Here is a 12,485-nt window from a genome sequence, read left to right on the forward strand (position 1 = left end):
TGGTCATCTCTCTGTGTGGCCGTGCATTTGTTGTCTTCCGGTGTATCGTAATCTCCTCTTCTTATGAGGACACCGGTCACATCGGAGCAGGGCCCATCCTAGCTGATTTTTAACTCCGTTACGTCTGAAAAGGCCCTGTCTCAAATACAGTTGCATGCTGAGGCACTAGGGCTTAGCACTTCAACAAGAATTTGGGGGAGCACAGTTCAGCCCATAATAAGGATTCTTATGTACCTCCAGAGTCTCAGGGTTCAATTATATATTTTAAGAGAGTTGTATAGAACTTATAAGAACGATGCAAGGTTGCTGGGTAAAATTGGGAAACTGCAGAACAGGGACAAAAAGGTGGGAAGCGTCTCAGTTATGCTGGTGTATTTCCCCTCACGCATCTGTCTGCGCCCAGTGTGCTTTCACTGGGGCGGAGCTCGGGTGGTCAGCATGGCCTTGTCCCGTGATTTCCCCTCTGACATCATGGGAACCTCGGGTACGTTTACCTGGCCCCTGTTGCCATTTTTCTACTTGCCTCATAGTCTGATAAGCAACTAGTAAATAACCTGAGGCTGCTGTCACAAAGCAACAAACTGAGTGGCTTAAACAGCAGGAATTTATTCTGTCCCAGTCTGGAGGCTGGAAGTCTGAGGTCAAGGTGGCAGGGGCACTGGGAAGCGGGTCTGTTCCAGGCCTCTTGCCTGGTTCCTGTAGCCTCGGGTGTTCTTTGCTTGTAGATCACGCTGCCCCTGTGTTTTCACGTTGTCTTTGCTCGGCGCATTTCTGTCTGTGTCCAGAGTCCCCTTTTTATCAGAACTCAGTCATACTGGATTAGGGCTTAACCTACTGACTTGGTCATTTGCAAAAACCTTATCTGCAAAAAAGGTTGCTTTCTCAGATGCTGGTGGGTAAGACATCAGCGTCCTCCGGGGCCATAATTCAGCCCGTAACAGGCGTGGTGTGCGGTCTATAGCAGGAGGAGCGTCTCGTGGCAGAAGGCACCTGGTCTCAAAGCAGAGGTGCCTGTCCCCGAGCACCTGTGTTCCCCTGGCTGCTGGAGCCCAGGGGTCAGACTGCGGTCTTGGCGGGAGTGGGGCTGTGAATACGTTATTCGTGTCTCTGGGCCTCAGTGGGTCCCTTGCTAGTAAAGGGAGGGCGCGAAGAGCAGCCCCCTCGCAGGCTCCGTGAGGAGTGACTGGGGTCGGGTCTAGGTGGCTGAGAAGCGCGGCCCCTCCGCACAGGGCTGCCAGCACCCGCGGCTGTTACCGTCCTCAGGCCCTCTGAGCCTCGGCTGCCCCGCTGCGGGCCGGGATGGTTGTGCTGCGTCTTCACCAGGCTGAGCATGAGGGGGAGTGCAGGGCTGGCATTTCGTAGGGGCAAACGGGGAACCAACGGACATCAGCATTACTGCCCTGGGAGACACAGCCGCCCTTTGGTGGTTGGATGTTTAGATTATTTGCTTATTTTGTTTGTTTTTACCGTCAGAATCTAGAGGTGATTCTGGCATAACCCTCCTTTTTTTTTCTCGCTCCCCTCTTGTTGCCTTAGCAATTTTTCCCAGAAATGGAACTGCTGGGTCAAAGGATCACTTGGATTCTTTTGGCTTCTGCTGCAGTGCTCCCCAGAAGCACTTGGGACCCTTGCCTTGTGCCAGCTGGTGTGCTGGTGGGGGGCATGGGGAGCGCCGTGTCCCAGGGCTCTGGACTTCTCGTTTCCGTGGTATACCAGCCTTAGACTCCTGCCTGTTTTTGTTTAATCCTATTGGATCTCGGAGGGGCTTGTTATGGGAACCAGATCTGTGAACATGTAATTATACCCACAATAAGCACCGAAACGGGGGTCTGGACAGCAGACTGCTGAAGCCCAGGAGGGGGGCCTGTGCAGAGCTACCCCTGCAAGGGACGGCAGTGGGGGTGGGCATGGGGCTGACTCCCTCAAGGGGGTCTTTAAAGAGAAGGTTGCATTGAGCAGGATCTTCAGAGGTTGGGGAGCAGCTTGCTGGGGTGAGGGCACAGACTGTGTGGAAAGCTGTGGGGGGCTTGTGGAGGCTGGGCTCGGGGTGGGTGGCAGGAACGGCGGGAGGTCGGGCTTCGGAAGTAGGCAGAACCTTTGATGAGATTGTAAAGAGTGAGCTGTACGACATTTATTGGGCCAGATGCCGGGCCAATTATCGTCCACGTGTATCTGTTGCATTCTCCTAGGCGTGTAAGCCCTCAGCGTTTACTAGTCTGCCCCCTTCGCAGATGCTAGAAAAGTACATTTCAGTAATTGATTCGTCTGTGAAGGCAGAGCTGACCGTCGCTGTGGGACAGTAGGCGGTATCCCCCAGTGCTCAACAGGACAAATCTTGGGAACTGCCCATTCTGGGCTCCCAGTTCCAGCTGTGTGACCCTTGGCCAGTCACTTTCCCTCTGTGCCTCAGTGTCCCCACCTGTGAAACGGCACCCGTAGTCCCTGTCTGTTCGGGTTCTTGTGAAGATTGAGCGGGACCGTGGCTGTGGACTGTCCAGCAGAGTGCAGTGAGCGTGCAGATGGAAACGGGCACCCGGTCACCGGCATGCAGAGAGGCACTGGGGTGGGCTGCGTGGTGCCTCTGAGACGTGGGGGCCAGAGCCTGCCGTCTCCACCCCTTGGGCCGTATCTGAACACAGCCGCCCCTCTAGCCACAGCTCTTGTCACCTGTGCAGCGGCACATGTCTGTGAACACTTCTGTTCTTGGCTGCGGCAGGTACGCCCAGTGCTTCCAGACTAAAGGTGGGTTCCGTGTGGGTCTTTGTTTCGGCAGCGTCATTTTCGCAGCGGATCCCTTTCAGACTGATTAACTTAAAGGACTGGGTAAAGCTCCCCCACCTCCACCTCCGAGCAGATTGCGACTGCATCCGGCTCTAACTCACACATACGGCAGCCGGCAAAAGGCCGTCTCTGTTGCTCCTCCGCTCTGAGCTGGGGGCAGACCCTGCCCAACAGACTCTTTGTTTGGACCTTTTCCTTCTCAAGTCAAAACTCTGGCTCCAGAGAATTCAGATTTTGGTACCAACAGACCCAAACCACATCGGCCATGTGACCTCCCAGAGCCTCGGCCCCCTCACCCATAAAATGCTGTAGGAGTTAAAGAGCCAGGGATGGGGTCGGGGTCACGGAAGCTCAATAAATATCGCAGAAACCAGTAAGACTGCAGGAGGACACTGGCCTTGCAGTGTGAGGCAGTAGCCTCACATTCTGGCACCACCGCTGGACTTCCTGGTTTGGGACCAGTTACTTAAACCCTCCATGTGGCAGGTCCCCTGACTCTGAAGTGGGTGGGTGACGCCTGTCTCCGAGGGTCCCGGTGACAGATGAATGGGGAATAGGATGTGGAGAGCTGTGTGCACAGATGGAAGGTTATGGTGCTGGGTGCTGTCGTCCTTTTGGAGCAGAGGTCTCAGATCGGCAGCCTGTACACGCGGCTTATCCCCAGTGTTTGCCAGCATCGTCGTCATCATCATCATCATCATCATCATCATCATCGTTGAATGGCTTGTCAGTGATTAAAACATGAAGGCATGTCCCATAAAATTCCTGTTTCCAGCATTGTTCCTGCTTGGCCACAGTCACCCGGCCCCTGACATTTATGGGGCTTTGGCAGGAGTACAAATGGAGGCTTGTATCCCACATGGCTAAATATGTAGATGTCACTATGGAGCTTCAAAAGTAGAATATGTTCAGTCTGTTCGACCTTGACAAGTATTTCTACCTTGTGACCTGGGAGACTAGACTGGAATTCAGAATTCCAGGACTCTGTGGGGCTTGTGCCAGAAAGTGGGGGTGTGGCCGTGCCTGCTCCCACCCCCTGTTCTCGCCCCTGGCTCCATCCCACCCTCTGAGTGCTCAGGCTCTGGCCCCTGGTCCCCAAATCACCCTCCCTTTTGCTACTGCTTGGCCCTGAGTGTCCTCTGTCTCTCAGAAAACAGACAGACGTGGTGCCATTATGACAGGGAATTTTAGGGTCTTAAGTACTCAGAATGTGGTCTAGACGGGTGGCTTTGGGTTCCAGGTGCACACGGCTGGCCCTCTGTGGACGTCTTAATTTCATAGGGAGGGCTGCAGCCACAGGAGGGGCAGAGGAGGGACCCCCAAAGCATGGGGCCCAGGGCAGGGCCACCTCTCAGCCTCAGTGTGGTACTGGCAGCTACTGGCAGGAGCTGTGCCCCCTCTCTGTGTAGGGAGACTCTTCTGTTTGCTGCACTCCCCACCACTCCCTGTTGCTCACAGCCAGTCAGCTTTGCTTGTTTAACTTAACTACCTGCTTGGTCTCAGTAGGAATTGTATTCCTGCTGCCTGGTGAAGCTTCCAGCAGAAAGCCTGCCCCCGATGGGTGTTGCGGGGCTGCGAGAAGCCGAACAAGTTGCTGGAAGGTTCTCGTCGCCTTGTGCAGTTCCGGCCATCTCTGGTCAGTCACCCTGAGCCCCGCCCCACAAGCCCGCACACGTCAGGGACGGTGAGGCAGCTTTGTGTCTCCAGTTGTTCTCCCTCCGGAAGTCTGGGTCAGGAATCTCGTCCCGGTGCAGCGTTCCTCTCTCCCCCGCCGCCGAGTTCCCAGGGGGCGACGGCCGGGATGGGTCCTGGTCGGCAGAGTCGGGAATCATTCTGAGCTCATTAGGGGAAGCAGGACTGATGGCTGAGGGCTATTTTCTTGCCGGAGTTTTCACAGTTGAACTTTTTCTTTTCTTTTGAGCAAAAGTGGTTATTTTCTTGTGGAGATGGCTTGCCTGGGACTGTGTCCTGGAGGGTGGCCAAGTCCGTCCTCCAGGGAACAAAACCCTCTCTCTTATTTGACATCTTTATTGAGGAATTTCTCAAATATAACAGAAAATGACACCAGAGGGAATTCAAACCATGATGAGATCCTTGCTCAACCCCAAATGACTGCTTTTAGCATTGTAATTACTTGAAATAGCAGTAGTTCTGTTTGAAAAATATTATTTCAAACTCCATGCAATTGGACATAAGAGCAATATTTAGGCTAATAGAATCAGATTTTTTTTCATCCTAAATTAAAACCAGCAGTGGATAATTTTTTTCCCCGTCTCCACAAAGCAAGGCTCCTCCTTCCCTAAAGCCATTAGTGCACTTGGCCAGATGTTTTCCCCGACCCCGGGCTTTACCTTGACTTACTGAAAAACATGTTTCTCAAGTCGCTCACAGTTTGAATTTTGGACTTGCTTCTCTGCACTGTTTTTCCTGATGGAGAGAAGTCATCTGTAGCCAGGGTCAGCAGGAAAGTTGTTTTATTAACCAGATCAGTATTTTCCCATCAGCATTTACTGAGCACCTACTAGATACCTGACTTTGTACTCGGTAGACAGTTTCCCTTAGATGAGATGAGGAACTGTAATTGAATCGCTGCTGTGTGCCCAGAGTGGCTCACATTCTCATTCGGTCCTCATGGCATCACAGGCAGAAGCCCTCAGGGTCCCCTTCTAACCAATGAGAGCGTGGATACAGCCTGTGGTGAAGAAAGACAACAGCCCTCCCTCCATGCAGGGCCGTCCACAGCGGGGCAGCGTCGGGGACAGCAAAGCCAATGGAACTCAGTAAAGTAAGTTCAGTCGGGCCAACTTCAGTGAAAACTAAGAAGACAAAAGAAAGCGGCAGCCAGCGACGGAGCAGGGTGCTGGTGGCAGAGAACGCCTTTTTACTCTGCGGTGGATCCTGCGGGGCAGGAGCTGAGACAGGGCTCAGCAGGGCGGGCTCGTCCGCCCCGTGGTGTCTGGGGCGTCCTCTGGGGGTGCCTGGCGGCGGGGGCTGCCATCCCCTGAGCTGTTGTTGCTGGTGTCTGTGGTTGCCGTTGGCTGCTGGCCAGGATGCCGTGGCTCTTCTCCTGTGGGCTTTCTCACAGCGTGGCCGCTGGGTCCCCGAGAACGAGACAGCGCGCACAAGCTTCGGTCCAGCCTCCAATGTCACTTCCACCACACTGTGCCAGTCCAGGCCGTTCCAAAGGTCTGCCACCATCAAGGGGAGGGAACGTGGTGAAGGGGCCTCAGGGAGGGGGAAGAAACCACCCTTTGGAAATCTGGGGAAGATCTTCCCTGCAGACAGAAGGGGGAGAGCAGGTGCAGAGTCCCAAGATGGGGGCAAGCGAGAGGAGCTTGGGACCAGGTCAGCGTGCCTGGGGGCCGGGAGGGAGGGAGTGGGCCGGGCCGTGCAGGCGTGCAGGCCGTGTGCCCTAGGAGGGCCTATCAGCCGCGAAGCCATGGGGCTTGTTAACCAGGGATTGAGACAACTGGGTTGACATTTTCGTTAAAAGGGATTTGCTTTTCGACAGCTAAGCAGAGGCTGCGTTACCGGGCGTAAGAGAGGAACCGCTGTGGGGGCCTGGGTCAGAGGGGTGAGGCCCCGCCCAGGGTGACAGGCAGAGGAGAGGGGACGCGGTTGAGTTCGGAGTATGTTTGAGAGCAGCGCTAACAGACGTTGCCTATGGGTTAGATGTGGAAGAGGCAAGGAAGAAGGGGGAAGCTCAGCTGGCTGACACCTCTCTGCCTGGTGTTTCTGCCTGGCTGTGCTGTGATGGCTGAGGTGGGGGGTGCTGGACGAGGCGAAGTCTGGAGTGAGGAGGGGCGTGGACTCGGGAGACTATTTGGCCAAGTTCAGTTGGAGGTGATGCACAGCCATCCAAGTGGAAGTGGGACACCAGGTCAGACTGGGGTGGTGGGGTGGATGTGGAATGTGATCGCCCAGAGCTTCTCGGTGGCATTGAAAGCCAAAGACCCTAACATTCATTCATTTCATGAGGACTGCGTGAGCACCGGTCCTGCGCTGTGTCCTGGATGGGAAGCCCACCCTTTGGAGACGGACGACCTCGTCCCAGCCCTGAAGAAGCACAGGGAGCCAGCCTGCCCAGCTCTGAATCCTGGCTCCATCAGTTACTCACTGTGTGGCCTGGAGTCAGTAACCTCCCTTCTCTGGGCCTTAGGGTCCTCATCCGTTGGGCGGGGTTAACAGCAGTGCTCATCTGGCAGGGATGAGGCAGAGGCTGAAGGAGACCCGCTTTAGAAAGCAGACTGCCGTGCCTGGCACGTAACAAGAGCTCAACAGATGTGAGTTGGCTCATTATCACTTATTTTTAGTATGCAAAGTGGAACACTTTAAAGAAAATGGATGAATTTTCTGAGCTGGCCAAGATACAGGGGACGAGCACGGGCCCTGGGCTGAGTGTGAAGCCCATTGGCTGGGGACTCAGGTTCCACACGAGCTCCCACCATGAGTCACTGCCCCCCAGATCCCAGCTCTGCTGCACACCCATGCTGTGACCTTGGACATGCATCACCTCCCCCTCAGTTTCTGTTCTCTCCAGAATGGACGTGATCCTGGTCTGTTAGGATCAGAGGAGGAGGTGGGCAGGCAGGTGACACCAGGGGCTGCCGAGCAGAGGGAGAGGAGAGAAGGGGGGACGCGGGAGGCTCCAACCAGCCCGGGAGCCCAGCTGCACATGTGGGGGGATCCCCGTGGACACGCCCGTGCTCCCTGGCGCAGCGGTCACAGCTCTCCTGGTGCTGGCCGGGCCGGTGCCTGGCAGGATGAAAGGCCTCGCCGCCGCGGCCCCTGTGAAGGCCCCCCTCCCATCCTGGAGGACAGCTGGAGACAACGTGTTGCTCCCTTGAACTCGTGATGAAGGCTCGAGTTGCCTCTGTTTATTTGTCTTCATACTTCAACAGCTCAAATGCATTTTTTGCTCAGAGAAAAGAAATGCTGACCATTTTAATGTAAAACTGAACGGCCACATAGTCATACAGTTGCTCCATAAGTACCAATATTCTTTAAGGCAAACGCGAGAGGCCCTCCCTGCTCCCTTTCTTTATGCCCCGTCCCTTTTCACCAGTCCCAGCCCACATTCAGGTGATCTAAGGATGCTCATTTTCTGTTGAAGGACAAGTCAGATTCAGGACCACTTCTCCTCCGGCTTTAACAACTTGAATCTGATGGAAATTCTTTGGCCCGAGAGAAGGAAACACAAGGTACTATGTTCAGGCTTTATAGACAGGCTTCCTTCTCTCCAGATCACCACCGAGCCAGGGAGCTCCTGGAGCGGTGAGCAGGGAGGTGCCTGACAGCGGCCTGGGGTGTCTCAGCGGTGGAGTGGCCTCGCACGGCCTCCTGCGTGTGTGTAGCCAGCTCAGGCCTGGGGGCAGGCAGAGCAGCGGGGAGCGTCTCGCCGTGGGGAGGCCGGGCACTGCTTCATGGAAGGTCATTGGGCCATGGGAAACGCCCTGCTTCTGTGTGCCTCTGTCTCCCCATCATATGTGACATGAAGGGGTGGTTCCACTGGTGGTCTCCCACTCTCAGGGGGTTTTGTTTGCAGCAGCAAAACCCTTTATTTCAAGGGGACCGTGAGGAGGGTGTGCCTCTCTGGCTGCACTGGGCGGCAAGACCGTTGGGGATGAAAGCCCCGCTCTCCATGGGGCCAGCCCACCCCGCACGGCCCCCAGGGTGCGGAGAGCACCCCTCTGGCATGCAGCGGCATGTCCTCAGTGACAGGTCCTCAGCGACAGGCTCCAGCCCTTGGGGCGCCTTCCCGGTCCCTGCCAGCCGAGTCCCTGCCTGCCTCCCCCTCACCTCGCAGCACCGGAGCCCCCAGCACGCGGCACGGCTCTCCCCCGCCTACACGCACTGCCCTCCCTGCTCTGGGGCATCCTTGCACCTGCCGTCCCTCCCACCCGCGTCACCCTTCCGCATGCCCTTCCTCGGCCCTTCGTTTGGCGGACCCCCCTGTCCATCAGGACTCACGCAGGCCGCGGCCCCTCGGAAAGCCTTCCTGAGTAGCGCGCCTGTCTCCCCGGCACCCCCAGCCCCTGGGCCCCCATCTGCCTGGGCACTGGACTCCCCAGCTTGTCACTGGCTGTCTGGGGGAGGGTCTCTCCTACCACCCGGAGAACCCCCGGAGGGCTGAGCTCCAGAGTGACTAGCGCAGGCCCATTTGCATGATGGAGGGGCAGGTGGCCAGAGGAGCGCGACTTGCCGGCGGTGAGTGCCCAAGCCTGCCGCAGGGCAGGGCATCCGCTCTGGGGATGTCTCCTAGCAGCTGGCGTGACGGCGGCCCCCTCGGTCCGCTGCGGCGCCTTCTGGCCTTGGTCCTAGATGAAGGGAGAGTGGGGACTTGGGAGGCAGACCCGTGCAGCCTGGCTCCCAGCTTTCTGCTCTCCCTTTTCTCCCCCAGAAACGAGGCGCAATGATGCTCCTGAGAGGGGCGACGGAGTCCCGTGCGGGGGTCTGGGTGAAAGCAGGGGCGCCCGGAGGCGTCAGGAGCTTTCACGGGCCTCCTCTTCCCCTCTCTCCTTTCGGTTGCACGTTCTGCACGTTCAGGTCGGGGGCCACCTCACCTATGCGGCCTCCCTTCCCTTTGGTAGGATGGGGCTGAGATTGGTCGACACTCCCCCTCGTGCCAGCCCCGCCTTTGACTAGAATAGGTCTCGAGTTGGTGGCCTGGGGAGGAGCTCCTGCTCTGTCCCAGGGCAGAGAATGCCATGTCCATAAACAGCAAAGAGAAGCACGCCATTGCAAAGGGCAGGCCAGGCCAGCAGACACTTCTCTTCATCTTCCTTGTTTGCAGTCAGTGTGCCAAGGGCTTGGTCAGAACGCTGGGAAATAAACAAAAACTAAGTGTCTTGTGAAGGCTCTTTAAAAATATTCTACCAGCAGCACATATGCCCCAAGCCAGAGCTGAGCCGTGCGCCTAAAAGGGGGCGTTGTGGACAAATAAGGGTGTCCCGTGTCTGCAGTACGGCTCACCCTCTGCCAACAAGTTGCTTATTTTGGAGCAGCCTGGGCCCTGGATGGCGTTTGGGGTCACCCTGGACGTTGGCTGGGCCTGGCTGCGTCTGGACGGATGCTGCAGGGACCCCCCCTTCCAGCACCAGCAGGCCTGGCCCCAGCTGTTTATAGTGGCCATTAGCCAGCCCCGTGCACTGTCTGCCCCAGCAGCCCTCCCTGTCAGCCACGCTGTCCCAACCACACGCAGCTGGAAATAAACTGGGAGGCAGAGGTGCCTTGTGCCCAGCTGGTGTGCCTTGTCTGTGGGAAGTTGGTAGCCATGGCAGCCGCCCAGCGGCTTGGTCTGGGGTCTTTAGCAACCTCCTAGGAGCCACCATAGTGGTGGGAGCGACCCCCCAGGCCAGCTTGCCCTCCTCTGGCTAACCCGCGGGCTGCCACGGGGTCAGATGCCAGTGGAGTCCTTTGGATGAGCATTGGCGGAGGCCCTTCTGGGTGGGATCCTCCTGGGGCCGCCTCAGCCTGGCAGCTGGCGCCTTGGGACCCAGGCTCTGACTGTCACTCCAGCCGGAATGTTAAGCCTGTCCCCGGCACCGCATGCCCTCAGTGCTTCCCCTGCCTGGGGAACCGTCTGTCACTGGCGCTCCGGTGTGTCCTTCTGCACCTCCTCCCTGGCCCTCCTGGGCAGGATGCCCCGCTCCCCACCCTGCACGTGGACCAGCCAGAGCCACAGTACGCGTCACACAGAGTTGAAAAGGTCTGTTTACTTATCCATCTTCGGCACGTATAATAATTATACAGAAACACTCAAAGATAGCAATACAAAAGACAGAAAATAAGTCCCGCGCTAGCTCACCAGCCCAGCAGGTCAAGTTTTTATGTCCTAACGGTCTTGTCCAGAGTTGCCTGTGTGCAGACCTGACTTTATATGGTTATGATCCTGCGCTGATGTTTGTGTGCCGCTTTCCCCTGGTCCTCTTATCAGAACTTCCCTTGCTGTCTGTCCATGTGTAGCCGAGATGTGGGGCGGAACCAAAGCCCTGGATGTGGGGAGCCCGGCGGCCTGTGGGTGCTGAGTGAGAGCTGCCGCCGAGGCTGGCTAGCTGGCTGGAGTTGCAGAACTGCCTCGGAGAGAGGCTTTGTCACCTCTGGGTCAGCAGATGCCCCCCAGTCCCCAGTGTCTGCCAGGTCAGCGGGCCCTACGTTATTTATTTCGACGTGAATCCCACGCTCAGGAAGCTCTAGGACTGGTGCAGAACTGTTCTCAACCTGGCACATTTGGTGTGATTACCTATAGCAACTACCGGGGGCCAGGCATGACTTGCGCTGCCAGGAATGAGTGCGAGGTCACCAGGCAGCGGTGGAGACGGGAGGCGCGGAGGCGGGAACGGCACGTGCGAAGCCGGGAGGCGGGAAGGCTCAGCCAGGCAGGAGAGTGGGCTCAGGAGCAGTGGCCCCTGTCAGCAGGGCCCAGCGTGCTGACTGCTCTCCAGGGCTCAGGCCTGGAGACTTAAACCTGCAAACATGGGAGTGTCAGTGGATGACCTCTGACTGCATGCTGGGTATGTCACCAACTCAGGTGTGGCTCCTGTGCCCTCCTCAACAGCCGCTGGGGCCCCACCTGCTGCTCTCGCATCGCCACACACACACTCAGGCACGCACACGTACGCACACAGTGTCCCCCCACCAGACACCTTCCCCGGTGCGGTCCTCGCTGCCCTGCTTCTCAGGGTGGCCTCCCGACCCCTTGTGTCACAGGGCCCGCCCTTCTTTTCCTGCAGACGTCTGACCCGGGTCAGTAGTCATCTCTGTCGGTCCCACTGCCCCTCTCTCCTCCTCGACGGGCCCAGCAGGCAGTGGGGAGAAGTGGAAAGGTCATGGTCTGTGACCCGGAGTCCATCTGAAGGAAATAATGCCCCAAACGGAAAGGGCTGTGGCTGCCCCCTCCCGGGGAGATTATTAACCGGCTGACGTAGAGAGAAGTGCATGAGGGGTGGGGTGGGGACCACCAGACGCCTGCACAAGCAGCAGGTGGTCGGGACCCATCTCAGCGCAGAAGATGCACCAACTTAGCTTTGGGTGAGGAGGGTGGAAAGGCCAGGTATGGGCTGGCCCATCACACTAGGAGAATCAGCATCAGAAAGACACAGAAACAAAGTAAGAGTCTCGTGATTGTGGTTGTAGCCAGAGTGTTGGACTGTTGATCCTTTTTTTTTTTCATTGTTTTTCAAAATTCCTTGTAAATTCTGATTGTTAAATAACGAAACCGTTTTGTTGGACACGTGATGAGGCCTTGCTGGATTCCTGCAGAGAGGAGTGCCCTGGAAAAGAAGTGGCCGAAAACAGGCGGGGGGGCGAGGTCAGCCGTGGCAAGGCATGGCCCCCTTTTCCACAAAGCCCCCTGCTGCCCATGCTCTGCCCTCCCCCTCTGCCCTCTCCCAGCCCCTCTCTGCTGCTTTCTTAAGTGTGTAGACTCTGAGCACGAAACCATCTCTTAGTCCTGATGCAGCCGCATGAACCACCAGGGCCTGTAACAAGGGGCCGCTGAGTGGGGGAAGGTAACCAGCCAGCTCACAGCGGGCCCAGTTCAGGAGCCATCCCAGGCCAGAGCAGGAGGCCACAAGCCTGGGGCATGCTGGGGGCCCTCACACCCACAGAGAACTCCCGGTGGCACTGGTGTGCATGTGGACGGTGCTGGTGGGAAGGAGGAAGAGAGTGGGTCACAGCGAAGGACCCACAGTAGCTGGCAAGTG

General features: G+C 57.2%; 1 protein-coding gene across 1 annotated transcript in view; it reads left to right on the plus strand.

Moving 5' to 3' along the window:
- SCUBE1 (signal peptide, CUB domain and EGF like domain containing 1) overlaps positions 1-12,485 on the plus strand; it is a 107,548-nt gene that overhangs the window by 20,853 nt on the left and 74,210 nt on the right. The gene's annotated exons all lie outside the window — the stretch shown is intronic.

Source organism: Furipterus horrens, unplaced genomic scaffold (genome assembly GCF_987537825.1).
Source record: "Furipterus horrens unplaced genomic scaffold, mFurHor1.1.pri manual_scaffold_4, whole genome shotgun sequence".
Lineage (NCBI taxonomy): Eukaryota > Metazoa > Chordata > Mammalia > Chiroptera > Furipteridae > Furipterus > Furipterus horrens.